Source organism: Oryx dammah, unplaced genomic scaffold (assembly GCF_014754425.2).
Source record: "Oryx dammah isolate SB20612 unplaced genomic scaffold, SCBI_Odam_1.1 HiC_scaffold_11210, whole genome shotgun sequence".
Lineage (NCBI taxonomy): Eukaryota > Metazoa > Chordata > Mammalia > Artiodactyla > Bovidae > Oryx > Oryx dammah.
Window position 1 is genome coordinate 7722179 of NW_024080603.1, and position 15409 is coordinate 7737587.

Sequence of the window (15409 nt, forward strand, 5' to 3'; positions counted from 1 at the left end):
GGAATTCTGAGCGCTTGAACCCAACCTGCTGCGTCCTCTAGCAGCACCTGCTCAGAGGAGGAGAGCTACGCTTCTGTCTCTCCGTTGATTCCTCTGCTTGTCCCCGCACCCCAGCCTCTCCATTTTCCTGCCATCTGCCCAGTGTCCCCACAGCAACCAGATAGCATTCCTACCATGTTTTACCACCAAAAAAGAAAAATAAACTGGTGAGCAAAGTCCTTCCTTATAGCAACATTAGAATTTTTTCTAACTTTACCAAGCAGGAAATAACAGTTGAAAGTCACAATCTCTAGTGGGACTTCTCTTAGTGAAAAATACTAGCACCATATTGATAGGCTATCAGTTATAGGGTGTAACAAATGTGCAGGCAGATTCCCTAGGGAGTTTCTCCATTTATTTGATATGCAGTGAGATATTTTATTTTAAAATTTTTTAGGGAATCATCAGACTCTAAATCATCAGACTGGAAAGGTGAACTGTAAAGGATGAAAACAAAACCTACTTTCCTCTAAAATGAAATCTCTCACCCTGCTGCTCATACTTTGCGACCCCATGGACAGAGGCCGGGCTCCTCTCTTCATGAAATTTTCCAGGCAAGAATACTGGAGAGGGTTGCCATTTTCTACTCCAGGGGATCTTCCCAACCCAGGGATTGAACCTGCATCTCTTACATCTCCTGCATTGGAGGCCGATTTTTTACCACTGTACCACCTGGGGAACCCAACCTTAGATTCCTTTATCAATTCCTCAGTAGTCAGCTTTATACACTGTGGAAAGACAGGTGTGAGTCTGTTACCCAAACTGTTTCCAAGCTGATGAATTTGTCTGAAAAGTAGATGAGAGTGGGCCTGGGGATATGTAAATAAATGGTCAAGATTCCTGGACTAGCTCTGGACCTCTGTTCTACAGGACCTGAGCCTCCAGCCCTTACTGTGAGTCTGTGTCCGTCAGGTCGGCCTGCGTGGGAAGAAGGTGCAGCCACTGGCAAGAACACCTCTGCCAGGTAGCCGGTGGTCAGGCAGCTGCGCATGCTCATTGCTGCTCTGTTACTGCAGCTGCAGCGGCAGCTCTGCAGGGCTTTTGTCAGGCCTGGGCTACTTGATGAAACCCACAGAAGTATCTACTCCTCCCCACTCCTCTCAGCCCTATTTTTAGGATTCCTTAGCAACGGAGCAGCCTGTTATTCTGTAACTAATATTTTGCATTCCTGATTCCATTGCTACTGTTAGCACCTCCTGCTTCCCCCAAAACCTATGCCACACTGTCCCTGCAAGTTCTCCGCCCCTCCCGACGCAAATGTATGTCTTATTGCAGGTTCTCCAAGAGCAGGAGAAGTACATTCAGCGTCTCTGCTCTGTGACTCGTAAGTCCTGGATTCAGGAAATTCTTCAAGCTTTAATTGCTTCCAACAAAGTTGAGCCCTATTCCCAGCTCTCCATCTTCACCAGAATTGAGGAATAGCCAGTCAACATGCCCTCTGTCATAAACTTTCATTTTGCTTAACCAGAAACAAGAAAAGCATGATATTTTTAAAAATCAATTATCTGCTTTGGAAAAAGTCAGAGGGCAAGAGAGCTGCATCTGTGACCCCGCTATGGGAGGAGGTAAGGGGAGAATTTCTAAGTCCCCAGACTTAAGGAATTCTGCCATTTTTGTTGTAAATCAGAGAAGCATTTGTGTTACAATTACAAGATAACATGACACAGTGGAATGGGAGGAGGCGGGAATCTCTGCCTTTTTAAACTCAGGATCATTTATAATCATTCAGTCTTGGCAGGGCTAGTTTTCATCTATCACTCCCTCTTACTAACAGCTTGTTCCTATTCTTAGCTTGCTGGGAATGTTTGACTGTGTGATGTACTTTGGGAAAATAAGCTAGAGTCAATGAATGTACAAAGGAAGAAGCTCATTTTATAGATATTTAAATTAAGATAGTACTAATCTTAAAACTCTAGTCTATCTTCACAATAAAATCCAAGTTTAAGTTATATACATATATATGAACGTCTCTTTCTAATGAAAAGCGATTCTTCTTGTCTTTGCCATGGGAACTTGGCAGTCGTTCTGCGAGCTTTCATGAGGCCCCAGCGTAGCTTCACGTCGTGCAGTGTGGGTTCTAGGCTCACTGGTGGGAGCTCCGTGCCTTCGTGTGGCAGCTGGTATGCTCCACTGAAGAATTTGTCCTCTGCGGACACTGAAGCAGGACGTTCTTTGGGGCATGCCCTTCATTTTCTTGCCAACTCTTTGAAGCTTTGCCCAGTGCAAAGCTCACACAGTGGAATGACAAGATGGAATTTGCATCAGCATGAACTCTGTGAGCCCATGAATTATAAACTTTTGATATTGATTAGAATAATATTAATTAGAAAAACCTTGCTTCAACACCAATTTCAGCTTAATAAACTAAAGATAGAAAATTAAAGAAAGATGTTGTGGGATTCTGGGTATATTCGAGCCGCCACTTGCCTCAAAGAGCCCCGTTTGACACAGAATATTACATGCTTCCTAACGACCCACTGGAGGAAGTCACCATTTTGACTGTTACCCCTGAGATTAAGGTATGTGTAGATTTCACACTTTATAATTTTGCCATCAGACTCTGTCTTTTAGACATTGTCATCTGCTCTTGTCAAATGCTGTGGATAATTATATTCTAACAGCTTCAACCATATCACTCTTGCCTGGAAAATCCCATGGGCAGAGGAGCCTGGTAGGCTGCAGTCCATGGGGTCGCTACCAGTCGGACACGACTGAGCGACTTCACTTTCCCTTTTCACTTTCATGCATTGGAGAAGGAAATGGCAACCCACTCCAGTGTTCTTGCCTGGAGAATCCCAGGGACGGGGGAGCCTGGTGGGCTGCCACCTCTGGGGTCACACAGAATCGGACACGACTGAAGCGACTTAGCAGCAGCAGCAGCAGCAACCACATTAATATATGTTTTTCAAAAAAAGTATTTTAATTCTCATCTATACCTACCAAATGATGTAAGTAACTTTTATTGTTATATAAGATAAGCCAAAAAAGATCACTTTTGCATCAGCCAGCTATAGGTTTGAACAGAACTATTTAGGTTATTTGCCTTGATTTTCAGAATCACTTTGTCCAGCTATCACTCTGGTAGTTTTAGTCACATGCTGCTTGGCATAACCCCACCCATGTGGTTCCCTGGGGACCTTAAGGACCCAGAAGTCTTTGGTCCCCTAAATCTAGAGGTTTTCAGTCAAGGGGCTAGTGAGGCAGAAGTGGAGACTAAACCTCGCTGCCCTCCTCCCCTCTGCAAGTTTTTCAGTCCAGGAAAAGAGTTCATCCGAGATCTGACCTGTTTTCTTGGTTTTAGCTCCACGCTCTCTAGGACTGCTTTTCCTAAATTCTAGCATCAGGATCTGATGGTTCTGTGTAATGGAGCCCTCACCCATCTTCTCCGTGCCTACAACTCTCTGCCTCCTCCAACAGGAACAAATGGTAAGCGTTGTGTTTCTCCAAACTCAGCAAGAAACACATTAAATTCTGCTACCCAAAGGGGCCATTTTGTTCTTTTACTAAAGGCAAGTCCATCATCTTCTTTGTTTAATACCTGAAAAGCCAGTTTGTGATAGTGATTTATGGGTAACACACATAGAAACAATATATCTGAGTAATTCCTTATGGTGAGATTTTGCCAAAATGTCCTACTTCATTCGTATGTAACTCCTGTGAGCTAATTTGTGAAATAAGATTTTGGCCCTAAGCACATTTCTTAGAAGTAAATAAGAAATTTAGGTAAAGATTATGCAAGTTGCTTTGAAGCTACTACTGTACTCCCTCATCTATCACTTTTAATAACTGTTTTTAAAACACCATGTTTTGAAGGGAGCTTTGTTTTTCTCAGCTCCATCTCCCATCTGCTACATTTAGTAACAAAGCCATAATCTGGGGTTTATGATATTAGTTGCTGTGGAAATTAATGTAATGCTATGCTCTCAATGTTTTACTGAGACAGCATGGATCAGTAAAGGGGTTTGAAACATAAACAATAAACTATAGTAAGCATTTGAGAAAAGTGAAACATTCAATGAATGGAATCAATTTTAGAATTAATTAATATGTGCTTAACTTTGTACTCACATACTGTTTGGTTGCAGGTACAATTTAAAGGATTAGGTCAAAGAAAATTCTGTTAAAAAGGAAAAACACCTATTACTTGGGAAATGAAATTGCACACAAAAGAAGAGATGAAGCTATTGTATTTTAAAGTGGCCTCTATTCTATGTCCCAGGATAAAATGATTTGACAAAGATAACTGATCTGTCTTCTGCCTCAGAATACTAGGTTAGTAATACTTGGTTGTGTGTGTATGTGTTAGTTTAGTATTCAGCACTAAAAGAAATAAACTACCAAATCATTAAAAGTGGGGAGGGTGAACTAGTGTAGGAGGAAAGAGTCCTGTTACAGAAGACTTTTCTTGCTTTAGTAATTTTCTTAAAGCCTTTTATTCCTGCAACTAGACTGGAAGGAAACAATGCCTCTCATCCTTAGCATCTGCCTGCCTTCCCATTCCCTCCAGTTCAAGATCCAACAAGACTAGACCTGAGCCTTTCTCCAAGCTTCTTGCCTCAGGGATTTACTAAACCCTGGAACTAGTGAGTAATTTACAACATCCATGTCAAATGACAATAACAAAAAAGGAAACTACTCTTTTCTTGTCCTATATGCAAAAATAGATGGTAGACATAAATGTATCATACAACTTATTAACTATAAAACTTCTAGAAGAATTCATAGGAGAAACATGTGACCTTGAGTGAGGCAAGTTTTTTTATTTTTTTTAATTAATTAATTTATTTTAATTGGAGGCTAATTACTCTACACTATTGTGGTGGTTTTTGCCACACATTGACATGAATCAGCCATGGGTGTATCTGTGTCCCCATCCTGAACCCCCCTTCCACCTCCCTCCCCATCCCATCCCTCAGGGTCATCCCAGTGCACCAGCCCTGAGCGCCCTGCCTCATGCATCGAACCTGGACTGGCGATCCCTCTCACATATGATAATATACATGTTTCAGTGTCATTGTGCCAAATCATCCCACCCTCTCCCTCTCCCAAAAGACTGTTCTATACATCTGTGTCTCTTTTGCTGTCTCACATATAGGGTCATGGCTACCATCTTTCTAAATTCCATATATATGTGTTAGTATACTGTATTGGTGTTTTTCTTTCTGGCTTACTTCACTCTGTATAATAGGCTCCAGTTTCATCCACCTCATTAGAACTGATTCAAATGTATTCTTTTTAATGGCTGAGTAATACTCCATTGTGTATATGTACCACAGCTTTCTTATCCGTTCATCTGCTGATGGACATCTAGGTTGCTTCCATGTCCTGGCTATTATAAACAGTGCTGTGATGAACATTGGGGTACATGTGTCTCTTTCAATTCTGGTTTCCTTGGTGTGTATGCCCAGCAGTGGGATTGCTGGGTCATAAGGCAGTTCTATTCCCAGATTTTTAAGGAATCTCCACACTGTTCTCCATAGTGGCTGTACTAGTTTGCATTCCCACCAACAGTGTAAGAGGGTTCCCTTTTCTCCACACCCTCTCCAGCATTTATTGTTTGTAGACTTTTTGGTAGCAGCCATTCTGACCGGCGTGAGATGGTACCTCATTGTGGTTTTGATTTGCATTTCTCTAATAATGAGTGATGTTGAGCATCTTTTCATGTGTTTGATTGCCATCCATATGTCTTCTTTGGAGAAATGTCTATTTAGTTCTTTGGCCCATTTTTTGATTGGGTCGTTTATTTTTCTGGAATTGAGCTGCAGGAGTTGCTTGTATATTTTTGAGATTAATTCTTTGTGAGTTGCTTCATTTGCTATTATTTTCTCCCATTCTGAAGGCTGTCTTTTCACCAGCAAGTTTTTTTAGATAGAGCACGAAAAGCATATTTTATTAAAAAACCAACAACTGATCATTTAGACTTCAAAATGTTAAACTTCTCTTCAAAAGAGACTGTTAAAATGAAAATACAAGATACAGACTGGGAGAAAATATTTGTAAAATGCACATCAATTAAAAGATTTGTATCCAGAATGTGTAAAGAATTCTCTAAACTTAAAAACAAAAGATACACGTGCCACCATATAGCTATTAGAAGGACTAAATCTGGAACACTGACAACCCCAAATTCTGGTAAGGATGTAGAACAATAGGAACTCTCATTAATTCTTGATGGGAATACAAAATGGTACAGCCACTTTGGAAGACAGTTTGGCAGTTTCCTACAAAACTAAACATACTTTTACTATACAATGCATCAATCATGTTGGTATTTATTCAACGGAGTTGAAAACTTAAATCCATGGGAAAACCTACACACAGATGTTTATAGCAGTTTTATTCATAGTTGCCAAAACTTGGAAGCAACCAAGAGGTACTTCAGTAAATGAATGAATAAATTAACTGTAATAATTCATATAACAGAATACTATTCAGCTGCTGCTGCTAAGTCGCTTCAGTTGTGTCCGACTCTGTGCAACCCCATAGACGGCAGCCCACCAGGCTCCCCCATCCCTGGGATTCTCCAGGCAAGAACACTGGAGTGGGTTGCCATTTCCTTCTCCAAAGCGTGGAAGTGAAAAGTGAAAGTGAGGTCGCTCAGCCGTGTCCGACTGGTAGCGACCCCATGGACTGCAGCCTACCAGGCTCCTCCATCCATGGGATTTTCCAGGCAAGAGTACTGGAGTGGGGTGCCATTGCCTTCTCCCACTATTTAGCACTAAAAGAAAAAACTACCAAATCATTAAAAGACATGAAGGAAACATCATGCCTATAACTAAGTAAGAGATGAGATGGTTGGATGGCATCACCGACTCAGTGGATATGGGTTTGGGTAGACTCAGCAGTTGCTGATGGACAGGGAGGCTTGGCGTGCTGCGGTTCATGGGGTTGCAAAGAGTCGGACACGACTGAGCGACTGAACTGAAGTAAGAGAAGACAATCTGGAAGAGCTTCATACTATGTAATTCTAGCTATGTGACATTCTAGAAAAGGCAACTCTATGGAGAAACATCATTGTTTCTTGAGGGGCGGTGAAGGGGTGGGTGTGTGTGTGTGTGTGTGTTAGACACTCGGTCATGACTGATTCTTTTCGACTCCATGGACTGTATAGCCTATTTGGTTCTTCTGTCCATGGAATTCTCCAGGTGTGAATACTGGAGTGGGTAGCCAATTCCTCCTCCAGGGGGTCTGCCCAACTCAGGGGTCAAACCCGGGTCTCCCACATTACAGGCAAATTCTTTACCATTTAAGCCACCAGGACAGCCCATGGTGGACGTATAAGCAAAGCACTGAGTTTTAATGTCAGTGAAAATGCTCCATATGATATCCTAATTATGGCTGTATGTCACTATATATTTGTCCAAACCCACAGAATGTACAACACCAAGAATGAACCCTGAGATAAATGTGAACTTTCGGTGATTGTGTTGTGTCACTGTAGGTTAATACTTGGTAACAAACTTATGTAACATTTTCATGAGTGATGCTAATAATGGGCGAGGTGATTCATGCAGGGAGTACTTGAGGATATATGGAAAATCTCTGTGCCGTCCTCTTAATTTTGTCGTGAACCCAACTCTGCTCTCTAATACACTACGTTAAGTGAAAGTAGCTAGCCTCAAAAGGCTACATGCTGTATGAGTCCGTCTCAGTGTCGTTCTGGAAAACAAAACAAGAGGATAGGAAAGTGGCTAGAGATCGGGAGAAGGGCTGGTCACAAACAGGCTCCAGTGAATTTGGGGAGAGGATGGAAATGTCCTATGTCTTCATTGCAGCGGTAGTTGTGTGACTGTATGCATTTATCAAAACTCATAGAACGGTACCCTATGGTGACTTTTACTGTATATAAATTATACCTTTATTTTTTTAATGTGAAAAGCGAGCAAAAAAACCTAAAACGACCTCTGCCGAGCGTCATCATGTTCACTGTTGCTGGAGACTGCTGGCTCCTTAGCTCTCTAAAAGTAAGGTCACCAGCTAATTCCATGAATATTTGTGACTCCAGGTCACAATAGTTGTGCAATGGGTTGTCTCTTATCTTGTAGAGAGCTGCTGACTGATGAGGAAAGACAAGACAGGGAGAACTTTCTTTTTCCTTTCTTTCTCTTCTTTTTCTTCCTCCATTTTCTGCTTTTTTTTCACCAGCTCTTTTCCTTCACTTCTTTTCCCTATTTATCGGTCTGTGTGTAGCTGAAAGGGGTCTGCTAGAGGCTATGGTGAGTGGGGCAAAGGGAAGCATTCGATCTGATCAGTAGTGTATTAGTAAATGATTAACAGCCAGCTTTCTGAAGCACACATACTAACACACATGCAGATTTATTTTAAACTCTGATATAAAGGGTACAGAACACATAGTTTTCAAATACTAATAAAATTTACATCATTCTTTAGTGTTAATTCCATATAGCCAGTTGATTTCCATCAAGTGTTTCACTGATTTTTTGCTGAACTTTGGTATCTGTAGGCTTCCCTAGTAGCTCACTTGGTAAAGAATCTGCCTGCAATGCGAGAGACCCTGGTTTGATTCCTGGGTCAGGAAGATCTGCTGGAGAAGGGATAGGCTACCCACTCCAGTAGTCTGGCCTAGAGAATTGCATGGACTGTTTAGTCCATGGGGTTGCAAAGACTTGAACATGACTGAGCGACTTTCCCTTTCTTATCTGTAGCCAACATACCATTGTAAATAATAAACAAATGTAGTTTTGCAAGAATCTTGGCTGATATTTTCATTAACAGTAATGATTGAGATGAAAGTGAAACAACAGAGATATGTGTTGGATCTTGACTCATTCATCAAGGACCTGAGTGACTTGGATTAATTTGATAGTTCTTGAGTACTGGAGGAAGAGTTCCTTGAACTTTGTGCTGGTCACAATATAACAGTTATAGACACAACATTTAAAAAATTTTATTCTACATTGTTAACATTTTCTCTGTTACTATACTATCAACAAAAATATGTGAACCCAAATTTGGAGCTTTCTTCTATTTCCATGGTTTAAATACTCTCACCCTGAAGGATTCCAGACTACCAAAGTGAAAACACTGGATGAAGAGACGTCCTCCAGCACACCATTATACCCTATTTCCACAATGCAGATGCAGTAGATAGAAACAGCATCAGGAACACAGTTCAGTTCAGTTCAGTCGCTCAGTCGTGTCCGACTCTTTGCGACCCCATGAACCGCAGCACACCAGGCCTCCCTGTCCATCACCAACTCCCGGAGTTCACTCAGACTCACGTCCATCGAGTCAGTGATGCCATCCAGCCATCTCATCCTCTGTCGTCCCCTTCTCCTCCTGCCCCCAATCCCTCCCAGCATCAGAGTCTTTTCCAATGAGTCGACTCTTCGCATGATGTGGCCAAAGTACTGGAGTTTCAGCTTCAGCATCATTCCCTCCAAAGAAATCCCAGGGCTGATCTCCTTCAGAATGGACTGGTTGGACCTCTTTGCAGTCCAAGGTACTCTCAAGAGTCTTCTCCAACACCACAGTTCAAAAGCATCAATTCTTCGGCGCTCAGCTTTCTTCACAGTCCAACTCTCACGTCCATACATGAACACTGGAAAAACCATAGCCTTGACTAGACGGACCTTTGTTGGCAAAGTAATGTCTCTGCTTTTGAAATGCTATCTAGGTTGGTCATAACTTTCCTTCCAAGGGGTAAGCGTCTTTTAATTTCGTGGCTACAATCACCATCTGCAGTGATTTTGCACAGGCACTAGCAAAACGTAAATGATTAAAAATGATGACTTGTATGTATTTATGACCTTAGCTTTGAATAGAATTTATTTAATTGAAAGCTTACATCCTTTAATTTTTAATAATGACTTTGTTTTAGAGCTAGCTCACAACACTCCTGAAATTTAACAATTAGTTCTCTGGCACTTCTTTGAGTTGGTTCCAGTTCATTAAGGATTCAAGTGCAAGGCCACAAGCTGCCCCCTCCACACACAGATTCTGTAGCAGCAGAGGCAGCATGAAGGGAGAGAGGGTGCAGACATATGTTGTTTCTCTGAGCCCCGCTGCCCTCAATATGCTGCCAGGGCTGCTCTAGCCTTATTAGATATTTTCCTGAGCTACTCAGACGGATTGTCAGGGCTAAAATATCCATTGTCATAAGCCACACTTTAAACTGTATGAGAAAATGGATATGAATTTCAGTGGAATAAATGGTTTGACATTCTTCATTAAATTTCATCCATTAAAATATTGTGTCCTTAATGAAAATTTGTTGTTGAGGGAAAATAGTGTTATTCTGAAATTCCTTTTATTTTTAAAGCCAAATCTGAAAAGATTTTCATAAAAATGTGAACAGTTATCTTGGATGGTGAGGTGTTTTTTTTTTCCTTCTTGTAATTTTCTGTATTTTACAAATTTTCTATAATAAATATATAACACGATGGTAATATGTAAAAAGAACTGAGACAAATCTTTGTTAACTTGATATGTTAAAGTGCATTGATGTTATCCTTTTAAAAACCAAAACAATAAGTTGCATTTTCAGTAAAAAGAATGCCCTGTGAAACAGACATTACTATGATCAGTTTCATTTGAAAGCCAGATGTCCAGGAATTGGATATGGCTGATTATCAAATTCTACCCAGATGGAGTGTTTTCTTTTTTTTTTTTTTTTTCTGTCATTAGATAGAAAAGCAAGAACCTCTGGCTGCTTACTTTATTTTATTTAATCACTTTAGTTGGAAAACTTTAAAGAATAGATGCAGCTTAGAAAAAGCGCAGTTTATTCTATCATGAATGAAAAGTTGAAACAGGTACAAGAAATAGAAGAAAAAGAATTAAAATGTGTAATTAGTTATGTGATAAAGAATTTTAAGCTTGCTCTTTGACAAATTCCAGCAGTGTTAGAAATGAAATTGATCCCATCTCTTTTGAGGTTGGTCTCCCTGAATTTATCTATTGCTGTGTAACAAATTACTCTAAGATTAGCAGCTAAAAACAATAGCTATTATTTCATAGTTTCTATAGAAAGAAGTCAGGAAGTTGAGCATGGTTTATGAATTAGTTGGCTGCCAATGACTCCGGGGGCTTCCCTCGTGGCTCAGCTGGCGAAGAATCTGACTGCAACGTGGGAGACCTGGGTTCAATCCCTGGGTTGGGAAGATCCCCTGGAGAAGGGAAAGGCTACCCACTCCAGTATTCCGGCCTGGAGAATTCCATGGACTGTATAGTCTATAGGGTCTCAAAGAGTCGGACACAACTGATGGGCTTTCACTTTCACTATTATTCAGGGTCTTTCTGTGAAGCTGTTAGCCAGGGCTGTGGGAGTGTCTGAGGCTTGATGGGAGCAGATCCACTTCCAGGCTCACTCACATGATTGCTGGAGGGATTACATTCCTTGTGACCTGTTGCACTAAGAACCTCAGTACTTTGCTGGCTTTTGGCCAGGAGCCTCCTCTGTTCTTTGCCATCTAGACCTCTGCATAGAGCCTCTCACAGTGTGGCAGTTGACCTCCTCAGAGCAAACGAGCAAGAGAAACATCTAAGGTACTTGCTTCCTGCCTTTCAGGGCTCATTGTTCTCTACTGCCAGGTGTCCAGCACCTCAAAACAAACAAAAAGACAAAATCATTGCTTCATATATTTTTCCCAGCTTGGGGTTGTTTAACGCTTGAGGGTGTGTCTGGTACTTGTTACTTCATCTTATCCAGAAGTGAAAGTGTCTGAAAATCACTAATAATTCTATCATATTTCTCTGCCAGAAACAAATTTAATTATTTCTTATACTGTTATTTTTATAAGCATAAGGTAATGTGTTTTAAAATTATTCTTATTGATTAAAGAAAAATTACTAGCACAAAAAGTAAAATTTGTTAGAAATCAGTGTCGTCATGAGACAGACTGGGGACATTAACAGAGCATTAATAAATGTTAAATTATTCTTTTGCTTGGCATTCAGGGCAGTGAATCTCTGAGAAATGCTTGTTTCTCTTTGGTAAAGTGGTGGGAGAGCTATTGTGATAATGGAGTTGACAAAGAACCAGTATGTATAAGTCAGGATGCCTTCTCAGGTAAATCAGTTTTAGAAAGAAAGTCATGAAATTTGGTGATCTGAGAATTACTTTCTTAAAACCATCCCTTACACATACTATTATTTCCCACATGTGCCATGACATAAAAATGGGTGGGGAAAAACAATGGTTGGGAAACACCAGTGTTGACAGTGCTCCATTTTCCATTTCTGCTTGTAACTATGACTAGCTAACCTGTATCTTTGCTAGACTTCTCCAGAAAGTACTAGCAACTACCTCTGCCATGATCCTTCCCTGCAGTCTTTCTCCCTCTCACAAACTGATGGAACACGCTCCCATTCTTAACATTCATGGATGCATTCCCTTTTATGAACACTTATTGGCCCTGGGCTTTATCTAGCTGCAGTGAGCAGGGGCTTCTCGTCACTGTGCTGTGCGGGCTCCTCACTGCTGTGGTTCCTCTCGTTGCAGAGCACACGCTCTAGGGTTCACAGGCTTCAGCATTTCTGGCACACGGGCTTAGTTGCTCCACACATGTGGGATCTTCCTGGACCAGGGATCGAACCTCTGTCCCCTGCATTGTCAGGCGGATTCTTAACTACTGGACCACCAGAGATGTCTTCTCCATTTCTTTTTCCAGGGAATTGCAGGGACAAGTTCAATTTCTTTAATGGTTATAGGACTACTCCATTTCATCTTGTTTGAGCTTTGGTAGTTTGTAGAATTGGTCTATTCTAAATTGTTGAATTATAAGTTTGTGATATTCCCTTATTAAAGATTGCAGAAATTATAATGATAAGCTGTTTCATTACTGATACTGACGATTTATGTCTTCTCCCTTATTATTTTGCACTCTTTTAACTAGTATTTTGTTGCATTTCTTGTTTTATTTTGTTTTCCAATGTCATTGATTTCTGCTCTTTCTTTTTTTCTAACATCTTGAGGTTATTGATATGAGACTTTCCTAATGTAATATGTCACATTTTTCTAAGTGATATTTAATGTGTAAATTACCTTCTTAGTACTACTTTAGCTGTAACCCAGAAATTTTGATATGCTGTATTTTTGTTTTCATTCAGTTCTGTGGTTTTTTATTTTTTTGTTTATTTTTTAAAATTTTCTTTGGATCTTCTTTGACAAGGTATATGTGTGTGTGTGTGTGTGTGTGTGTGTGTGTGTTTCGGTGTGGCTTGTGGGATCTTAATTCCCCAACCAGGGATTGCACCTAGGCCCTTGGCAGTGAAAGTGGAGTCCTAACCAATGGACTGCCAGGGAATTCAAACAAGGTATGATTAAAGTGTGGTGTTTAATTTCCAAGTATTTGGAAAATTTCCTGTTGCCTTTCATTGCTTTTTAATTCAATTCCATAAAGGTCAGAGAACATATTTACATCAATCCTTAAATGTGTTAACATTTGTTTTCTGACCTAGCATTTGGTCTATTATTGGTGCTTGAAGAAAAAACATGTGCATTCTGCTGTTGTGCGTAGAATGTTCTATAAATGTCATTTAGATCCTATTGTTTGATTGTACTGTTTAGGTCTTCTATATCTTTGCTCATTTTATGATTTTTAGTTCTATCATTTGCTGAGAGAGAGATGTTGAAGTCCCCAGTTATAATTTCAGGGATCCATGTCTTATGGGAGATGAATTTTTCTGTCCCTGTGTAAGAGAAAAAATACAAAATGTGAATACAATTTAAGTATGAAAGTATTTATTTAGAATGAGAAAAGAACCACAACAAATTACACATTTTGGAATGTTAACATAAAATCAACAAATGTCACAAAATCCAAGAAACAACATAATAAGTTTATTATTTTACTACCTGACATAATTTCTATAATACTTTTTCCTTACACTTTTTGTGTAGATGCTCTTTTCTCTTTTTTTGGCATGTGACAGTTGTTTTATGATATTTGTATCAACTGAACAGATCATTCACTCTTTCTAAGTATGGTTGATCAAAAAAAAGTTTTATTGCTGATAGTTTTTTTTTCCCAGCTTGACAACTTGTCATTTTTTAAAAGATTGTAGTCACATTTGGGGATGCTTCTATTAGGTTTCATTTATAGGAATTATACAATTTGAAATAATTTCCCACAAACTAGCTTCTGGCTCCATACATACTTCTGGTACGGATGACATAGGCTGTGTTCATATTGCCACACAGCCTCTGGCTCTGCACCTTGGTGTTACAATCCTGGGAGAGCAGACAGTGGGCTGGAAGCAGATGGCTGGAAGCTATTCTTCTACAGCCATGGTTAACAATAAAATGCTACTCACGGAAGTGACTGTGAATCATATAAATATCCTCCCACTCAATTCTAACAACCTGTATCTCAAACTTAACTTCCCTTTAACTGGAACCTCAAAATTACGCCAACCGCTCTAATACTACCAGACACAAGGAGAACTGTGATAGAGGAGAAAAAATACAAACACATGAACATATTGCTAAGGTACCTTCCAGGACCTTGGAAAGGGTGTGTGTAAATGGGGGCCTTTGAAGCTTAACCCTCCTTAGTTTAATTGAAAATTAAGCCCTGCTGCTGACATTTTACTGGGATACAGAGGGAAGGACATAAACACTTGTACTTAGTCAGCTATCTTGAAGCAGAAGTTTCTTGGATGTCTTTAAAAAAATTTTTTTATTATGAAAATTTCCAATTATACACCAAAGCAGTAAGAATGGTATAATGGATATTCATGTTTTTCATCAAGTTCTAAAATGATCGGATTTTGCTGATCTTGTTTATTTGGGTGCTGCCAGTTCAAGAAATTGTAGGGGATAGATAGAAAGAATGAGTCATGAGCTCTGCCCTCGTGTATGTATCTGATGAGGAAGATGGGGCGTGAATCCAGCAAACCCTGTCACACTGCCCACGAGAGAACTTGGGTTTGAAGGAGAGAACACCAACAAGGAATGACCAGTAATGGATTCGAGGAGGAAATAAGTACCTATTTTAGAAAACAAGAACCTATTTTAACTTGTCCAAGCTGAAACAGAATTGAAATATCTGAAATACATATTCTGGTTTTCACTCTAGAATGTTCCTCTCAGCTTTGGAGAAATAGTTCAATCCCTTTGCTATTTACCTAAATCTTTAATACTCAAATTATTCAGATGTAGGACTTCCCTTTCACTTTCATCAAGAGGCTCTTTCGTTCTTCGCTTTCTGCCATAAGGGTGGTGTCATCTGCATATCTGAGGTTATTGATATTTCTCCCAGCCATCTTGATTCCAGCTTGTGCTTCCACCAGCGCAGCATTTCTCATGATGTATCTGCATATAAGTTAAATAAGCAGGGTGACAATATACAGCCTTGACATACTCCTTTTCCTATTTGGAGCCTGTCTGTTGCTCCATGTCCATTTC

At 40.1% G+C, this 15409-nt stretch overlaps 2 long non-coding RNA genes across 3 annotated transcripts in view; one reads left to right on the forward strand and one right to left on the reverse strand.

The window, feature by feature from the left end:
- The first annotated feature begins 939 nt into the window (after positions 1–939).
- Positions 940–9396, forward strand: LOC120861003. 2 transcript variants are annotated; one of them, XR_005720476.1, is made up of 5 exons: positions 940–1003; positions 3341–3465; positions 4125–4311; positions 4488–4622; positions 9360–9396. It is a non-coding gene; the product is annotated as an uncharacterized LOC120861003 (long non-coding RNA). The 2 variants fall into 2 exon arrangements; XR_005720475.1 differs by lacking the exon at positions 9360–9396 and having other exon boundaries at positions 4488–4746.
- Positions 9397–15273: 5877 nt separating this feature from the next.
- LOC120861005 overlaps positions 15274–15409 on the reverse strand; it is a 12080-nt gene continuing 11944 nt past the window's right edge. Inside the window, exon 3 of the long non-coding RNA XR_005720477.1 lies at positions 15274–15284. This is a non-coding gene — a long non-coding RNA (uncharacterized LOC120861005). The remainder of the gene's footprint in view (positions 15285–15409) is intronic.